Source organism: Eurosta solidaginis, chromosome 3, assembly GCF_040869045.1.
Source record: "Eurosta solidaginis isolate ZX-2024a chromosome 3, ASM4086904v1, whole genome shotgun sequence".
Classification (NCBI taxonomy): Eukaryota; Metazoa; Arthropoda; class Insecta; order Diptera; family Tephritidae; genus Eurosta; species Eurosta solidaginis.
This window is the reverse complement of record NC_090321.1, coordinates 37,474,061-37,493,036: the sequence shown is the minus strand read 5'-3', so window position 1 is coordinate 37,493,036 and position 18,976 is coordinate 37,474,061. Positions and strand designations below refer to the sequence as shown.

Sequence of the window (18,976 nt, the reverse complement as noted above, 5' to 3'; positions counted from 1 at the left end):
CACGTATATAACTTTCTTTATTTCTGAAATTGTTCCTACAGGGGACGACTACCGAACTTTTAACTCTGAATCTTGGTGGCTGCCTGCTGTTCTTCTAGGGGATTGCTTATTGCAAGTGGGCGGCATGGTTATGCCCACGGTCCACAACATAAATATTTTAAGTAGCCCTAGTATGCGAGATGTTATCATTATGTTAACATCAACTGTTTGACTACTTTTGTCAAATAGTTTTCAAGGGTTAAAAAAATTCTTGAAAACGGTGACTCTTCCATTTCTTTTGCGATCATCAAAAGGACAAGCAGCACACTCCAGCCACCACGATTTACGTAAGTTGAACTAAAATATATTCATATTAATATACCGCAAACACGTATATACTCGTACAAATATATATACACATACTAATAATTTTTAATAAATATTAAACGTAATACCATATTATCGATTTTTATTTATCTCGTCGGACGAGCCCAAGGTCTCGTGCTCCCTCGAACACCCTTTTGCATTAGACAATCTCTGAATTCAAGTCTTTTGCGACATAGACTAAGGGTACGCGTACACAGCCACCGATTTTGATCGCCCAATGCCGGTCGTAATCGTCCGATAAAAATAAACGCATATGTTTTGATGAGCGTGTGTACATTTCAGCCGATCACCGAAGATCGAGAGAAAAGTTCTTCGAAAGATTTATGGACCTCTACGCATTGGCGATGGCGAGTACCGAAAAAGACCTAACGATGAGCTTTACGAGATTTACGCAGACACCAACTTAGTCCAGCGAATTAAAAAGCAGCAGATGCGCTGGCTAGGCCATGTTGTGCGAATGAAGGATGACGCTCCGGCTAAGAAAGCGTTTCTATTGGAACCTGCCTATGGGAGCAGAGGAGGGGATCGGCTTCCACTCCGCTGGAAGGACCAGGTGGAAAACGATTCAAACTCCCTTGGTGTGACCAATTGGCGCCAGTTGGCAGATAGAAGAAGCGACTGGCGCGCCTTCTTGGACGGCCATAACCGTTTAAACGGTTAAGCGCCAATTAAGTAAGTAATGGACTGAAAGACGAATTAATTGTGTGCAAAACTGGCGCCTTTTATGGGATAAGCACATGAAAGCAATTGTATTTTTGCGAAAAAGTAAAATGTCATAAAAAAAGCTGCCGGCCGATAATCGGTTGCAATTTTTGCACCAGCCCGGCCAATCTCATCGGCCGATTGCTATTTTCAGGTTTATCGGTGACCGTGTAAGCGTATCTTAAGGTAATGATAAAAGAGGGGTACAGTACAACAGCGTCTGAAAAAATACCCCGAAACCGCTGCGAATCTGGGATTTGGATCTGTAGTAGTTTTGCCCAGAACACCATTCTGAATTGGAATCCACCTTTTTAAGAAAACCAGCAAAACTTGCCTTCTGTTTCGATTTATTGGGCCACGTAAGTTCGAGCAGTGTTGTTGCTCAGAAATTAGTGCAGTGCTCGCAACTATGGTTTTCTGGTATTATACAATAGAGCATATGTATTAGCATAGCAAATAAAACAAATTAAGTCTGCCCCTTGTACTTTTCTGTATTTATTCATTAAAAATACGGCTATTGCACACATATCAATTTGATAACACAATTCAGCTGTGCAAACACATACTTATATAAAGAAACAAGTACAAGGAAATTTTCTTTTGAAAAAGTATAACAAAATATTTGTTTGTCCTCGTTCATTTTACACTCTGAGAAAAATGGCTGTCTAAATTTAAGCCTTTTGGGCTTAATTTAAGACTATTCTGTTGCGGTAGGAAACGGTCTTAATAAGCGACCAAAATGTTCTTAAATTAAGGGAGAATTATTAATATAAGACCTCAGTTCTACTATTAAGAACAAAATTCTTGTTTATAAAACATACAATCTTATTTTGAGAATACCCATTCTTAAATATCGTCTATACGTTCTTGAATTTATACCGCGTTCTTAATTTTAAGAACGCTACAATATCAAACTATGAACGATAGAGCTTAAAACTATCTCGCATCTCAGTTGGGTTTGGATTTTGGAAATGTGTAAACGAGCAATTCTTGTTTGTTTGTATAGCCGAACTATCTTGGGAACGGCTAAACCGATTTAAATGAAATTTGGCACAGAGATAATTCTATAAGAATTTCTACCTAGGTGTTGCCACTCAGAATGTTTCACAAGGTTGCCACCTATTCGAAATTAAAAAAAAATTGATGAGATATGCCGATATGGGTATCAAACGAAAGGTATTTCACTCCGCATTACAACAGGGAGATTTTTGAGTAGGGTTGCCACCTATTCGAAATAAAAAAAATAAAAGAGGTATGTCGATATGGTATCAAACGGAAGGTATTTCAATCCGCATTACAATAGGGACATTTTTGAGCAGGGTTGCCATTTAGCGTTGCCAACTATTCAAAATTAAAAAAAATTGCATGAGATATGCCGATATGGGTACCAAACGAAAGGTAGGGTTGCCACCTATTCGAAAAAAAGAGGTATGTCGATATGGTATCAAACGAAAGGTATTTCACTCCGCATTACAATAAGGACATTTTTGAGTAGGGTTGCCAACTATTCAAAATTAAAAAAAAATTGCATGATATATGCCGATATGGGTACCAAACGAAAGGTATTTCACTACGCATTACAATAGGGACATTTTTGAGTAGGGTTGCCATTTAGGATTGGGGTAGTTAGACGAAATAGTACTCTACTTACTCATATTCTATTAAAGCTTTAAAGGAGATCATTAAAGTGAAAAATCTTCGTAAAAAATTCATTCACATGATTCAACTTACTTTTCTTAATTTCACACATGCTAATAAAATTGAAATGCAATATCAAGGCACCGTGGCAAATTCTAGCAAACTATATTTAAATGCATATGTTTGGCAAATATGAAATGAATAATTGCAATTTCTCACAGCTTACTATTAGAAAGATTTCTCACTATGGCAAAAAGATATCTCACCATGGTAATTTGCTACCACTAGAGGCATATGTTCAATTTGAAAACGACATCTAATCATTTAACTACTTACCAACAGATGGCGCTTAGGGAAGTAAGTTGACATTTAATTAAACTAACTGATAGTTGGCATTCGTGAAATTTACAAGTTTTTGGAATGTAATAAAATTGTGAGACTTTCACAGTGTATAACTAAAAAAATGTTAGAAAATAATTATTCGGCGCATGAAGATACTCGAGAAACGTTGTCAGCACAACGAAACATTGCCGAGCAAAGCTCGGTCGCCCAGGTACTAAATAAGTTTAATTTACTTTGTGCAGTCGTTTTCTTTTTGTGACATTTTTTTAGTTATTGCGCATCCTAATCTAAGTACGTAAATAGAAAATGGAAAACTATAGTGTTTATTCAAATAATGCTACTAGTGAAGAAAATTTAGGTAGCGATTGTGTTTTCATAATGACGGAGCAACGAGTACCTCTGAAAAAAGCACAAACCGATCTTCATGGGCAATGGAAACTTCAGGAAGTTCAGTTTTTAGCGGATTAAATACAGCTGATGATGAAAGTTCAAATATCGAAGATGATGTAAATCTTAAAACTTTTCTGAAGGATTTCAATCTGGAATGTATTTTTGAGAACTTGAAAGGTATTCCTATTTGCTGACACATGAAGACTCGAATGTAATAAATATTTTTTTAGCTGCACAAATCTCGCATAGATGCCTGCAATATGTTCGAAACGAGGATTTGAAGGTAGAAGTCCCTCATTTTGAAGTACGCATCTAGTTTCGTGAAAGTTTATTTGCTTGGAGAAAGCAAAAGGTAAATACAACAATATTTGTGAAACTGATGTACAAATGAATGAAACAATAATTATGGCATATTTTTTAAGTTTGAAATTGAAGACGAAACAATGTCGGTGCCATCGAAAATACATGACTGGTTCAAAGGCTGCGCACGTGGTCAGAGTAAATCTGCATGCGTATCATCAATAAGCTCGCCATTGTGTCCACGACTTCTTAATAAGGTTAGAACTTACTAATCACACCCAGACACAAAATTCGCCTGGACATTTGACCAGACTCATTTACCCTCATTCCATCTACCACACACATCTACCCAGATTCCGACTTTATACGTCGAAATACATGTCGGTAGATAGGCCTGTTTAAATATATATACCACTTTTTTGTTTGCCGTCATTGTTATTTATAATTTTTATTTTTATTGAAACAACTTTTTAAATATTTATTTAGGATATATGTAACTGATTTAATGACGCAGACATCTAAAGGAATCAATATAATTTAATATTGCAAAGAGAAGAATACCCTAAAAAGTCTCTTGAGAGATGAAATTATCAACATAATTGTTGAAGAAACTGTTGTCAACAATATTACGCTTAAAGCCAATGATTCTTCAACTTTGGTAAATGAAATTTGCACAATTTTTCCTACCGAAAGGAATTCTGAGGTTTGTTTATTTTTAGTTTAATTTTTACCGAAACTTCTTAATTTTATTATTACACACTAAACCAAAACTTTCTATAGGATTACTATTTCATACCGCGAAAGGGAAGAAATAACCCAGGGGGAAAGTTGTATGCGAAACACGCGAAAGTGGGCCATCCAACTCTAAGCAACAAACAGAATCTGAAGAAACAATTATGGAAGATTTGGAAATTGACGAATCTATAGTTATGGGCTTAAAAACCTCGTTGAAAAGATATTGTGCTGACTGGACCAAAATCTGTGACAAGTGGAAGAATGAAAATGAAAAGAAATGAATTTTTGCAGTCATGGACGAAAGTTATGGATTCGAATTCTCCTGATTTGGTAAAATCGTCCAAAAATTTTCAAAATCTTTACTAATAAATGTTTAAATTTTAGATAAAAATTGATTTTAATATTATGTACCCATCAAGGGAACATATGCTCTATGCCCAATGGGAAATATTTAAAGAACGAGTGCTGCTATTTTAGGAAGCCAATATCCATAATGAATTTTGTAAACACTTATTCAGCAAGAAAAGGCGTCAACGAATAAAAGTACTATTAAATACAACTACTTTTGTTATGTAAATTTGAACATTTTTATCCTATTACTAGCAGGGTACCCGACATTGTTCGGGATGCGTATTTATATTAAAGTGGCCCTTATTTTTTTTTAAATATCGATATATTGGGTCTTTAGCTTAACAAATTTTAAAACTTTTCTGCTAGCCTAAATCACGAAACCATGTGCAGGCTCCGTTTATATAAAACAATATTTATTTTCCCACATTATCCCTCCTCCCCTTTTATTGCTTGGTCCATCCCACTTACTTTACTCTGTGCCTTTTTCTGGCGATCCCATTCTTCTTATCTCGCGCTCAACCTCTTTTCGGTATTTTCTTCACTCTTCCCCCACATTTCTATTACCATACCTTATTTTCAGTTCTTTTGTCTAAGCTTACCGCTAAAGCATGCAATAAAATCAGTAAATATTGCTTCAATCGGTTAAAAGTTATAAGCCGTAACTTAAATACATATATGGATATACATACACATTCAAAATATAAAACAGAAAATACTTACAGATCCTGGTGATATACCAGAGAATAAAAGAAAGTTTTTTTATATATATCGATACATACATGTTTATTTCGCTTGCAAAATCGTTGAGTTTGACAAAAAAAAAAACTACGTACACATTTTTAAAATTGTTAGTTTTTACAAATTAGGTTGGAAAAAATAATACTTTTTTGTTGAGTGAATAATTTTAAAAGAATTCATTTTGATAGCTTTTTACGACTTTCTAATTTTTAATTGTTGCATACATTAAGGCGAATTATATAAAACTGTTATAGAATAACTTATGCGCATACATAGCCATATATATCATTATGATTGTTATAAAAGTGCTATGCTAGATGTCTCCTTATTAACCTGAAGACGTTGGATAACAGAAGAATCTTGCTTTCGCTTAGCTTTGTGTTTGACATTATTCAAGGCATAGTAGACGCTCCGACTCTTTTACAACGAATTAACTTCTTAGTTCCACAGAGGAACCTAAGAAATAACGATCTGTTTTTATTGAATGCGTGAGGACTAACTATGCATATTATGCCCCTCTCATCAGAACCTTACGAGAGTTTAACTTGTTCTCGAATTCTTTGAATATAGATTTCTCAATTGGAAAATATAAATTCAAATTACAATTAAATGAATTTTTAACTTAAACAATTATTTTGTAAATACATTTAATTCGTTATGTAGTCTGTAAGAAACATTGTATTTCAAAGATTACTATATTTAAATAAATAAATAAAATATATGCAGGTAGACCAAATTTAGGGCAGAACAACGTCTGCCGGGTCTGCTAGTTCTCTATATTATGTAAATTTGTTAACACTTTCTACTTATATATAAGACATTTTTGATAGTCTAGTCTGTAAGATTATTGTAAATCATAGACTGAATAAAGAAAATATGAAATATGAAAAAGTGAATGCTTACATACTTAGCACACATAAAACAAAATTATTCCAAGCTCTTCAGTGTGAATGTATGTGTATGTGTGGAGAGTTAACTTGTAATACAAAATTTAACATTTTTAATGCTTATTTAAAAAAAAGAATTGTTTTATAATGCATGCTTATAAACAACGTCTGATGTGGAAGTGTTAGGGACATAGACGATTAATTTGTCTGCTTCACTAACACGTGAGGGCGCCACGTAAAGCTGGCCATGAGAAAAGCAACTCACAGTCAGATCAATGCCCACAACACTCATCGTCTGGCCTTGTGCTTTGTTGATTGTCATAGCATAGCAAAGGCTCACCGGGAATTGAAAACGTTTAAATCTAAAGAGAAAGTTGTTTGGTATAAGGGCGATACGTGGTATAAAGACTCTCTCTCCTCTGCCACTGCCTGTCAAAATTTCTTCTTCAATTATATTTTGTTTTAGAGAAACAACTTTGAGCCTCGTTCCATTGCACAATTTTGGTGGGCTTAGGTTACGCAACAGAATAATTGGTGCGCCGATTTTCAAAATAATTTTATGGGATGGAAGTCCAGGTGCACTAAGGCTATTTAAAAACTCCACAGGGAAATTTGTTGAGTCATCTTGCTCCAAAACTCTGTTGATTGAAAAGTATTCGACCTCCTCTCCCTGAATATCGTTGAGTATATACGAATTGATTTTCAAAACCTGGTCATTTCGTGGCGTCAAGATAGCCCTCTCGCAAAGCCAAAAGTTATCATGACAGACTCCTAGATCATTATAAACAGTAGAAATTAGTTCTTGCAAAGAATGTACGGTAAGGCACAAATTATCGGGCAGTGTAATTTTTCCCTCTTCTTCGGGGTATGTACCATTTCCAATCTTTAGCAAAGTTTCGGAGAAGTTCTGCGCATTTATGTTGCCTCCGATTCGAGCGCGCATATTTTCTGTTAAATGCATTCTTTTAATGTTACACCAAAAATTTGAGCTCTTCAAACACGCTCGTATTTCATCTGCTCTTGTACCGCGTGGTATGCCGGTAGTATCTGACGAAAATCTCCACAAAAGAGAAATGTAACACCACCCACAACTTGGTCATTTTGGCGTATATCCCTCAGCGTTCTGTCCACAGCTTCTACGGCTGTCCGGTTCGCCATGGTGCATTCATCCCATATTACCAACACACAGTCACAAATACCGCTGGCTTTTTCGCAATTTATTGCTATGTTGCACATTGGATATTCATTGATATCTAAGTGTATGGGGATTTTGAACATGGAATGGGCAGTTTTACCACCAGGTAATAAAGTTGCAGCTATACCAGATGAAGCCACTGCCAGAGCTATTTTGCCTTGAGCTCGCACCTTTGCCAAAACAATTTTAGCTAGAAAAGTTTTTCCTGCCCCACCAGGGGCATCTAAAAACAAAATCTCACCTACTTCATTATCGACACTATAAACGATGTATATTGGAACGATTTTCCGTCATCGCTTGTCAAATTTGGTTTTGAGACAAACCGGTTTCGGCGTTGTGCCATCATCAGTGTCGATTTTCGTTCTGATCTGTTGTTGTCATTTGTCCTGTATTTATAGTTCGTAGGTATATGAGCAGGTATTGTCAAATTGATGCTTGTGTATATTTAGTTATGTGTATGTGCTGTGCGTTCGTTCAGAACCGAGGGTGGTTTACTAATCGATTTGTATGGCTGACTGGGGTAGGTAGAAATCTGTGATTTTAGTCGTTTGACCTTCTTTGTCGGTTTTTTGTTTTGGTGTGTTAATTGTTTTGTGTTTATTTGTTGTTGTGCGTTTGTCTGTTGTACCTGTGTGATTAAGTTGTTTCCTGTAAGCAAGTTTTAAAGGCTCGAATATTGTGTCAGAAATGGTGTTTATCTGTTCGTTTATTATTCTACCGTCGAATGTTTTCTGTTTGTAGATTTCCATGTTTTCGAGTACGTTGAGACGTCGGCCCTTTTCTTGTATGTGAAGAACCCTAACTGTTTTATTGATGTTTGCTGGGGAACATTCATTCTCGACCATGTGATTCGCGAAGTTAGACTCGGGTATAATATTTGGATTCCGTATTTTTTTGTTGTAATCTCTAATATGTTCTCTGAACCTCGTTCTTATTTGCCGTCCTGTTTGTCCTATGTAACTATGCTGGCAAATTTGACAAGGGATGACGGAAAATCGTTCCAATATACATCATTTATGCACCCTGTCGGAAAATCAACCAAACAAGATAAGACACTATAAACGTTGAATGCCATTACGTAGAGTGTCCGCAAGTTCTGTAGGATTATACGAAATTTCGCTTGCGTATTCCCTGTTCACGCGTTCACCGTCTATAGATGGTTCGGGTAAGCCGTATTGGGATAGTAAGTTCCCCCCATTGACAAAACTGTATTCTGAAGTTCGATTAAGCATTGATTAACAGCTCTGTCCCGCATTACGTTGTTAATTTCCCCTTCAATATGGCGTCGCATGCTTCTGAGATAGTTTTCTGACAGCTTATCCTTGTGTTTTACCCACAGAGCCATAGGATTCGATAGAGAACAAAATACCACTAAAACGCAAAACAAATGTCGCAAATGCTTGCTTCGGATATAGCATCATCCCAATGCTTGTCATCGTCAAGCAAGTGGCGTTCTCGGCAAGCATCGCGGAAAGTGGGATATTCAACTCCCAAAAAAGTGCGAAGGTCCGAAAAGGAAGTAGGTCCTCGTACTGTATGCAACAACAACCGCAAGTAAAAACACTCGGCATTGTTCGGATGAACCATATATACACGTCCAATGACATGTTCCTTAAAAATGCCGGGCTCCCCATCTACAGATCTGCCCCGTTTCCTGCGGTTAAAAACACCTCATTGCTTACCATACGTGTAATAAGAGGGAACCTCTTCATACATTAATGTCCTCGCAAACCTGTCTCTTTCGCAAAGCCGAAAGTATGCCAGTAAAGTGGTTTGCCTCGGATTTTCTACTCGATCTGTCACTCCTAGATGAACCTCCTAGATGAACCTCCAAATGCACTACAGGGGGATATCGCTCATGAATGGGAAAGCTTAATATTCTCCAAACGGCCTCTGAAGAGCTTATATAACGCCCTGATTGAAATCTAGTTATTTCGTCATTCTCATTCCTTAACGCAAACGTTGCCTGGTCACTGCACTTATTTATATACTTGCATATATATTTAATGGATGATACACTACTGCACACTTCCATGGTGATGTGGGCCTGAAACGTTTTGGAGAGTACAGGTGAATATGGTACGACCCATTTATTGTCCAAAATTATATCTTCACCACGTAATCTTAAAGTGGCAGTAAAGCCACCTCTTTCTAGGGACCGTCGCCGAGGATATCCATCCTCTCCCGTTATGGTGTGTTCTATAAGTGCCCGTGGATAATCTTTCGAGCATCGGCCGTCCTGCATGCATGGAGAGTTGCTATTTAATATCCCGCAAGGACCATGGACCATGTGTGTTCTTACTATGTCAAATAGTGTGGCATCTGTGTTGCTGTCTGGAAATTCGGCACTTATCACATTATCAATATCGTTAGGGCGTATTTTGTCTTCCAACCAGAGAAGTACATGTGCATATGGTAGACCTCGTTTTTGCCACTCAACGCTGTACATAAAGCACAAAGCTGACCCAAACAGATTATCCTTTGTAATTAGGCGTATTAGAACTTTAAGTTTTAAGTGGAACACTCTAGCTTTATGTCGTGCCGATCGTATGCATTTTGACCAGGCAAAAGTTGCTGTGTAATTTCAGCCCACTTCGGATTTGTTGTCATCGTTATAAAGAGATCAGGCTTTCCATATTTTCTAACGTAGCAAAAAGCATCCTGTGTACGTTCGTGCATGTATCGTGGACCTCCCGTCAAACTGGACGGAAGTATTACTAATCTGCCCAAATTTTCTGTACCTCCATCTTGTTGCATAGCATCACGTAAGTGCACATACTCCTCAGCGCGCAACTGTCTTTGATTAGTCCGTATGTAAACCAAACGCTCGGTTTCAATTTTAGCATACATATCGACGATAAACTGATTAAATAGTCCACGAAATCCTTGCAAGCATACAAAACTGTTTGCTCTTATCTGTAGCATGTATGCATAAAATTGTTGTGACGACAACTTTTTATGTGGGTTTGGCAATCTAGTAGTAGGGTTAATTTGATGTAATTCAAAGTTATATCCATCTTCTCCGTGACAAAAAATTAATGGGTATTGAAGCGCATCGTATAATCGATGTGTCTCGTATATACGAGGAAGACGATCGTCATGAGTGCGCAAAACAATATCGCGCCTTTCACACCCTTGGTCAACTAAAACAACTGCAACTTCATTTGTAGTAGGAGGATTGTACCTTCTTGGATGTTCTGTTGCGGGCCTTTTATCAGCACATATTACAAATTTATAATTATTATTTTGCTCTTAGGGAACGAAATCAAGGGCATTTTTAAAATCGCGAACGTATGGATTTACATCATGTAGCATATTTTGCAGAATAAATATCAGACTACGATTAAGTTGTGGAAAGTTGTCGTTTCTAATAGCCGCCTGATCTTCATAATTCGCTACGAAATATATTTTCAGGAACTTTGGCTCATTCACGAGTAACAATGAACCAATAAGGTGACAAACTTGCCCTTGGACTTTGAAGGTAGGCATAAAAGGTCCTTCCGTCACTTGTTTTGCTCCAAAAGATATCATTTGAAATGCACTGTTATACGCACGAATGTTTTCTAAAAAGTGCTTTGACTGCGAGTGATCACCGTTGAGCAGAGCTTTCAAAACTTCAGGCGGATTTAGGAAAATTTCGTAACTGACCTTTCCATTGGAAGGAAACATTCCAACCGTTTCTTTTTGGAATTTAAGGGCTTCACAACATCTGCATTTCAAATTCATTTCGCCTATTAATGAGTATTTGGCATAATCTACTAAAGGGTTATATGCAAAAGCAATTTTTGTCTTAGTAATCCAGGAGAGTAAGCCGTTACCTACATCAATATTTGGGGGAAGCTCTTCAGAGTTATGGGTGCTGAGTTGTATAAGTTGTTCTTCTTCATTTTCAAAGAAGCGATTTAAATTTGTCCTAACTTGCTGCGTACTTAAACGAATTTCTCTCTCAGGGGAGGTTTCTAATTCGCGAGACAGGGCGTGACTTTCACGATCAGCCATCTGCCTATTGGCCCTTTGGTCACTTGTTTCCTGTGACCTTAAGTTTGCTGAGCGGATGCGTTGATCATTTAAACGGAATTCTCTTTCGACAACAGGTTCAGAACCTCGAGACAATATATGGCGCTCTCGGTCATTGCTGAGTCGTATAAGTTGTTCTTCTTCATTTTCAAAAAATCGATTTAAATTAGTCCTAACTTGCTGCGTACTTAAACGAATTTCTCTCTCAGGGGAGGTTTCTAATTCGCGAGACAGGGCGTGACTTTCACGATCAGCCATCTGCCTATTGGCCCTTTGGTCACTTGTTTCCTGTGACCTTAAGTTTGCTGAGCGGATGTGTTGACCATTTAAACGGCATTCTCTTTCGACAACAGGTTCAGAACCTCGAGACAATATGTGGCGCTCTCGGTCATTGCTGAGTAGTATAAGTTGTTCTTCTTCATTTTCAAAGAAGCGATTTAAATTTGTCCTAACTTGCTGCGTACTTAAACGAATTTCTCTCCCAGGGGAGGTTTCTAATTCGCGAGACAGCGCGTGACTTTCACGATCAGCCATCTGCCTATTGTCCCTTTGGTCACTTGTTTCCTGTGACCTTAAGTTTGCGGAGCGGATACGCTGATCATTTAGCCGGGACTCTCTCTCGATAACAGGTTCAGAACTTTGAGACAATACATGGTGCTCTCGGTCAGTTCTGAGTCGTGTATGTCGACCTTCACTGCTTTCAAAAAATTGATTTAAATTAGTCCTAACTTGCTGCAAACTAAGACGAATTTCTCTTTCGTGCGGTGCTTCCAATTCGCGCGACAAAGTATGGCGTTCCCTATCAATATGTCGGCGCGCATCACTTTCGGAAGGAGTTTCCATAGACCTGATAAATGCTATACGTTCTCTATTTGCCGAAAACCTCGTTTCATAATTTTCACTCGATTCTTGTGATCGCATTAGTCTTAACCTCTTAGCAACTTTAGTGCGTTTAGATAAATTTGAACTCTTTTTGGGCATAGTGTTTCTAAAAATAGTGCAATGAAAATTAAATGGGCACATAACAAATAACCTTTTCGACATTTGGCATTACAGCATTTACGAAAATTTTATTTAGTGTATGTGTACGACAACCAATCTCACACCAACCAAAGCATCGCAGTACACACCAAAATTTGCGCCACCTGTCAGCGAATAGATAAATCGAATTGCACTAAAAGGTTTGAGTCCCTGATTAACGCGTGTAAAAGGTTTAAAATCTTAGCTAAAAGTATTTCATATTGTAGGTAAATTTATAGATTTTGGAGCAAATACATTTTGACCGATAACTCACTTATCGATTAATTTATCGAAATATCACAAAATTCAATTGAAACCTGTGACCTTCCTCTATTGTTTGATGCCCATATTGTACGCATATTTAGAGGTTTTAGGTAACCTCATTTTAACCGATTATCGTAATATGGCAGCGTGAAATTATTTTTTGGTACGCCACTGTATCTATTCATGAATTTGATTTTTAATTTATATAAAATTGAAAAAAAACTTTGCAAAGGCATTCTTTGATATTTGTTTAGAAACTAAGTGCATTTTCCTTCGTTTTTCAAAAAAAAATCCTTAAAAGCAGCTTAATTATAGCTTAAACAATTATATCTTTTTTGTTTCTCACGTGATTTTAATGAAATAAGTTCTAGATTCCCTTCTGGATTACAGGCTATCCATCTGTGAAAGTCTCATAAAAATCCATTCGTTAGTCTCCGAGATTATCGATATCATACAGGCAAACAGACAAACAGACAAACCGACAAACAGACAAACAGAAAAAAGTGGTACCGAAGGATTCTACGACATTCCAAACGTTAAGTACACTCATTTTTTTTTTAGAAATCTTGGATGTACAGACACGATTTTCTAGAGATTTATTATAGTATAGATTAGCGTTTTACAACCCTTTTAAAACCAAGGCATCACTGTGATGCATTTGCATGTCGTAAACATAGTTGTGTGGGTGTTTTATTCAACCGTTTTAAAAAATGAAGGTATCACTGTGACACAATTGCAGATCGTAAAATTGCTTGTGTTGTCTTTTTAAGCCACCACAAGACACAGCAGGTAGAATTGAAATTACCATTAGCAGATAATGTACGTGCAAGAGCATTGTGCCAGGATGATTTTTTGCTAAGACTTTGCTTTATTCTGAGGTACCGAAATTCCACACGTGGAATGTATCGGCTAAAAAATTTCAACGTCGCACACAAGGTAAAGCAGTTGAAGGACATCCCAATTTATATTCCACTGATGCCTTGGGTCGTCTGTACACTGTTTATCCGAACAATACAGAATGTTTCTATCTAAGATTGCTGTTGATCAATATACGTGGACCAATATCCCTCCAAGATTTAAGAATAGTCAACGGTCAGCTTTACGCCACTTTAGCCAAGCTTGCCAGGAACTAAATCTTCTTGAGAATGATTCACATTGGGACACTGCACTAGCAGATGCATCGCATACTGCTCGGCCACTGCAAATACGCACGCTATTTGCCATAATATTGACAACCTGCTTCCCACCTAATCCAAAAGATCTTTGGGAAAAATACAAGGACAACATGAGTGATGATATTGTACATCGTTTGCGCGCTGCGAATCAAAATCCGGATGTTCAATTCACACAAAACGTGTATAATGAGGCATTGATTTTGATTGAAGACATATGTTTCACAATCGCTAACAAGGCACTGGTGCAACTGGGAATGGCTGCTTCAAACCGACCTGAAAACAACCTTTACGATCGTGATTTGCAACGAGAAACACACTATGATTCTGACGAACTGGGGACATTCGTTAGGACAAATCTTCCGAAGTTGATTCCAGATCAACGCATTGCATATGACAGGATTTTGCGTGCAATCTCAGAACAAAGCGGTAGATTGTTTTTCATAGATGCGCCCGGTGGTACAGGCAAGACCTTTCTTCTTTCACTAATTTTGGCAACCATACGATCACAAAATAATATTGCACTGGCTATTGCATCATCTGGGATTGCGGCAACTCTTTTGGATGGTGGCCAAACAGCGCATTCAGCATTGAAACTGCCGTTGAATTTGCAAAACACTGATACATGCAACATCAGCAAAAACTCTGGAATGGGAAAAGTACTCCAAACGTGTAAAATTATCATATGGGATGAATGTTTAATGTCTCAAAAGAAAACTTTAGAAGCGCCTTATCGTACACTACGATATTTGAGAGGAAGCAGACGGATCTTTGGTGGCGCACTCATTTTATTGTCTGGTGATTTTCGACAAACACTGCCCATTATACGACGTTCAACACCCGCCGACGAAGTTAATGCATGTCTTAAATCATCACTTCTATGGCGTCATTTACAGAAATTGACTTTGAAAACTAATATGCGTGTACAACTACAACGGGATGCATCGGCTGGAAATTTTGCAAAACAATTAATGGATATTGGAAATGGGCGAATGGAAATTGATGCATCTACACAATGCATCACCCTGCCAGCAAACTTCTGTAAGATCACAGAAAGCATCGACGAATTGGTGCAAAAAGTTTTCATGAACATTGCACAAAACTACAAAAACCATCAATGGCTCAGTACGCGTGCAATATTAGCAGCAAAAAACATCGATGTCAATACCATCAACTTCACCATTCAGCATGGAATACCCAGTTAAACGACAACATATAAGTCCATCGATACTGTGGTGAATCAAGACGAGGTTGTCAACTTTCCAACTGAATTCTTGAATTCGCTTGATTTGCCAGGCATGCCACCGCACGTTCTTACATTGAAAATTGGTGTACCCATCATTCTTCTTCGAAACATATCTCCACCACGACTTTACAACGGCACCAGACTCTCAGTCAAGAAAATAATGAACAATGTTATCGAGGCAACAATTTTGACTGGAAAATTCAAAGGTGAATACGTACTGTTGCCACGTATCCCAATGATCCCGACAGATATGCCATTCGAATTCAAACGTGTACAGTTCCAGGTGCGACTCGCTTTCGCAATGACTATTAACAAAGCACAAGGACAATCCTTACAAGTGTGTGGATTAAATTTGGAGAATCCATGCTTCTCGCATGGAGAGCTCTATGTGGCTTGCTCACGTGTCGGAAAACCTTGTGATTTATTCGTCTACGCACCAGATGGAAAAAACAAAAAATATTGTGTATCCCACAGCACTTCAATAAACATCGAATTGAAACTAAACTTTATAATTTTTTAGAAATAAGCAAAATCAATAAAATGGTTTAAATAAATAAATAAAATAAATGTAAGGCGCGATAACCTCCGAAGAGATCTAAGGCCGAGCTTCTTTTCCAATTTGCGTCGTGCTCCTCTTGATTTTCCCTACAAATTGGCCGGACGGGACCTACATGTTTTATGCCGACTCCAAACGGCATCTGCAAGGCAGATGAGTTTTGACTGAGAGCTTTTCATGGCAGAAATACACCCGGAGCGCTTGCCAAACACTACCGAGGGGCGACCCCGCTTAGAAAGATTTTCTTCTAATTTAAAAACCTTATTTCTAAAATTTTTTTTGATGTTGCTTTGCCCGGGGTGCGAACCCAGGGCATACGGTGTGGTAGGCGGAGCACGCTACCATTACACCACGTTGGCCGCCGGTTAGTAAAATGGTTTAGAATGAATTAAATATTTGTGTACTGATTTTTCTTTAGAATTATTTTTCTTAAATTTATTTTAGTTATTAGCGTAGCAACGCGCGCCGGGTACAGCTAGTTGTTAATAAATATTATAACGTAATACTTATACCATATTATCGATTTTTATTTATCTCGTCGGACGAGCCCAAGGTCTCGTGCTCCCTCGAATACCTTTTTACACTAGAAAATCTCTCAATTCAAGTCTGTAGCGACATAGACTAAGGGTACGCGTACACAGCCACCGATTTTGATCGCCCAATGCCGGTCGTATTCGTCCGACAAAAATAAACACATAACACGTGATAAAAGAGGGCAACAGTACAACAGCGTCCGAAAAAATACCCCTAAACTGCTGCGAATCTGTGATTTAGATCTGTAGTATTTTTGCCCAGAACACCTTTCTGAGTTGGAATCTACTTTTTTAAGAAAACCAGTAAATCTTTCCTTCTGTTTCGATTTATTGGGCCACGTAAGTTCGAGCAGTGTTGTCAGAAATCAATGCACTGCTCGCAACTATGATTTTCTGGTAGTATACAATAGAGCATATGTATTAGCATAGCAAATAAAGCTAATTAAAAGCCTAACTGCCTCAACTCTAACTGACCATCTTGTGTCTGAAAGTTTATGGAGAGAGTTTGGAACGTTGTTTATTTTCTGTAAGCAAAAAGCTTGGATAAGCCGTTTCTTTGTTATCAAGCGGGACTTTTATTTCGGCCTTAAAAAATAAAAGTCTTGATTTAACTTTTATTTCGGGACTTTTATTTTTAAAAGTCCGAGTTTAACTAGTTCTATCGCACTCAAAAAATAAAAATCCGAAAATAATTTTTATCTTGGTCCAAATATATTAAAAGACCTAAATTAATAGTTCTGCAAGGAATTATATTATAAAAGGAATAACAATTTCGGCCCCTGGTTCCATGAGAGCAGTCAATCCTTCGAATCAAATTCAGTAAGCACGAAAATGGAAGAAACTTTTACGTAGATTGCACTCTGACTCACCTCGAGGGTAAGCTTGTAAGCGAGCTTTTGGATTTGTGTGTACAAAAATCTGATCGCCTGGTATATTGGTCACATTCGCTGGTTCCGAAAAATTTAGTTGATATGTCAAATATTTACACCTGTGTATAGAAATTGCATAATAGAAAAGCGATTGGGCTAAAACCGAAACCACAAAGTATGAAGCGCTATAAAGCTTTTCAAGATAGCGATGACATAATCCTAAAAAATTTATGAAGGATTTTTTAAATAAAAAAGTGAAAGAAAAATAAAAATGTTCTTTAAGAAGTCTGCCGATCATAGCAAATCTGTGTCCTTTTTAGCACTCAGCAGGTGACCTTACACAAAATCATGAAGCATGAACGGGGCACAGGCAAACAGGTATGAGTGAATACAGTCCCACCTGTGCCAACAGCATCCATATGAAAATCTCTGTAAAAACCGACTAAAATTTTATATTTTGTATTTTCTTTAAGACTAACTCATTATTTACCAAATTCAAAATCATAGGGCATGTCGGGTTATTAGGTGCACAGTTGTAGCTGCAGCACCTAATTTCAAATTGCAAATATTTAATTTATAAACCTCGTTCAACTTAAGTATACAATTTCACACGCTCCAGTTACAATTGGGCGCATTGCTGGCGCAGATTAAAAATTTTTTTAAACAATAAAATATGAACGATGTTAGATGCTTCCGTCCGTCCGTCCGTCTGTCCGTTAACACGATAACTTGAATAAATATTGAGATGTCTTCACCGAATTTGGTACACGAGCTTATCTGAACCCAGAATATATTGGTATTGAAAATGAGCGAAATCGGAGGATAACCACGCCCACTTTTTATACTTATATATAACATTTTGGACAGCAGAAAAAATCTGATTATTTAGTAAATAATACACCTAGAACGTTGAAATTTGACGTGTCGGCTGATAGTGAGACTCTTGATAACAATTTAAAAAAAAAAAAAAAAAAAATTAAAATGGACGTGGCACCGCCCACATCAGCATAACCTGTTTAAGGATCAGTTGGTCATATATATGACTATCAATAGAAATTTTACGCTCCCAACGCTTTTATTTAATTGTCTGATCATTGCCCTAGATTGATAAGGAGTGTGATGACTAGTACCTAGGGCCTACTATTTATTTTCTAGCTTTTATTAATATTATTACTTCATGTAAATAAAACCGTTTAACTTAAACGTTTTTTTTAAATTATTTTATTTAATTGTTTGTCATGTTTTTGCCATTTGTAGTTCGATACTAAATGATATTACTTCAACATACTTTGCTAGCACAATCGTCGTTTGTCTAAAGCTAAGGCTATACCTAACGGAACTACACTGCACAACAGAATATTATTTCCGTGTATTCTTATGGAGTGTTAACAACTGCAACGAGGCGCAGTGTCTCGGGGCAGCTTGAGCGCAGACCATACGGCCAAAGTAGTATAGCCTCTTCAATTACGGGGCGAATAACTACCTGATTCCATATCTGCACTTCGAAGGCTTTCTTAGAGCCACAACAGGTGGATGGTTGGCGCAAGGGTACCCAAATGGTAGTGGAAGGAGTACAGTCTGCTGTATATTGTGCTGATCCGGAAATAAACAGCTCCCAGATTATTGTAGCCTTTTACAGGCGGAAACAGTAGCCA

At 37.5% G+C, this 18,976-nt stretch overlaps 1 long non-coding RNA gene across 1 annotated transcript; it reads left to right on the top strand.

Annotated features, from left to right (window-relative positions):
* The first annotated feature begins 3,219 nt into the window (after positions 1–3,219).
* LOC137246327 (uncharacterized) lies at positions 3,220–6,445 on the top strand. Its single transcript, XR_010951446.1, has 6 exons — positions 3,220–3,615; positions 3,669–3,790; positions 3,861–3,995; positions 4,225–4,441; positions 4,519–4,803; positions 4,858–6,445. It is a non-coding gene; the product is annotated as an uncharacterized lncRNA (long non-coding RNA).
* The last annotated feature ends 12,531 nt before the right edge of the window (positions 6,446–18,976 follow it).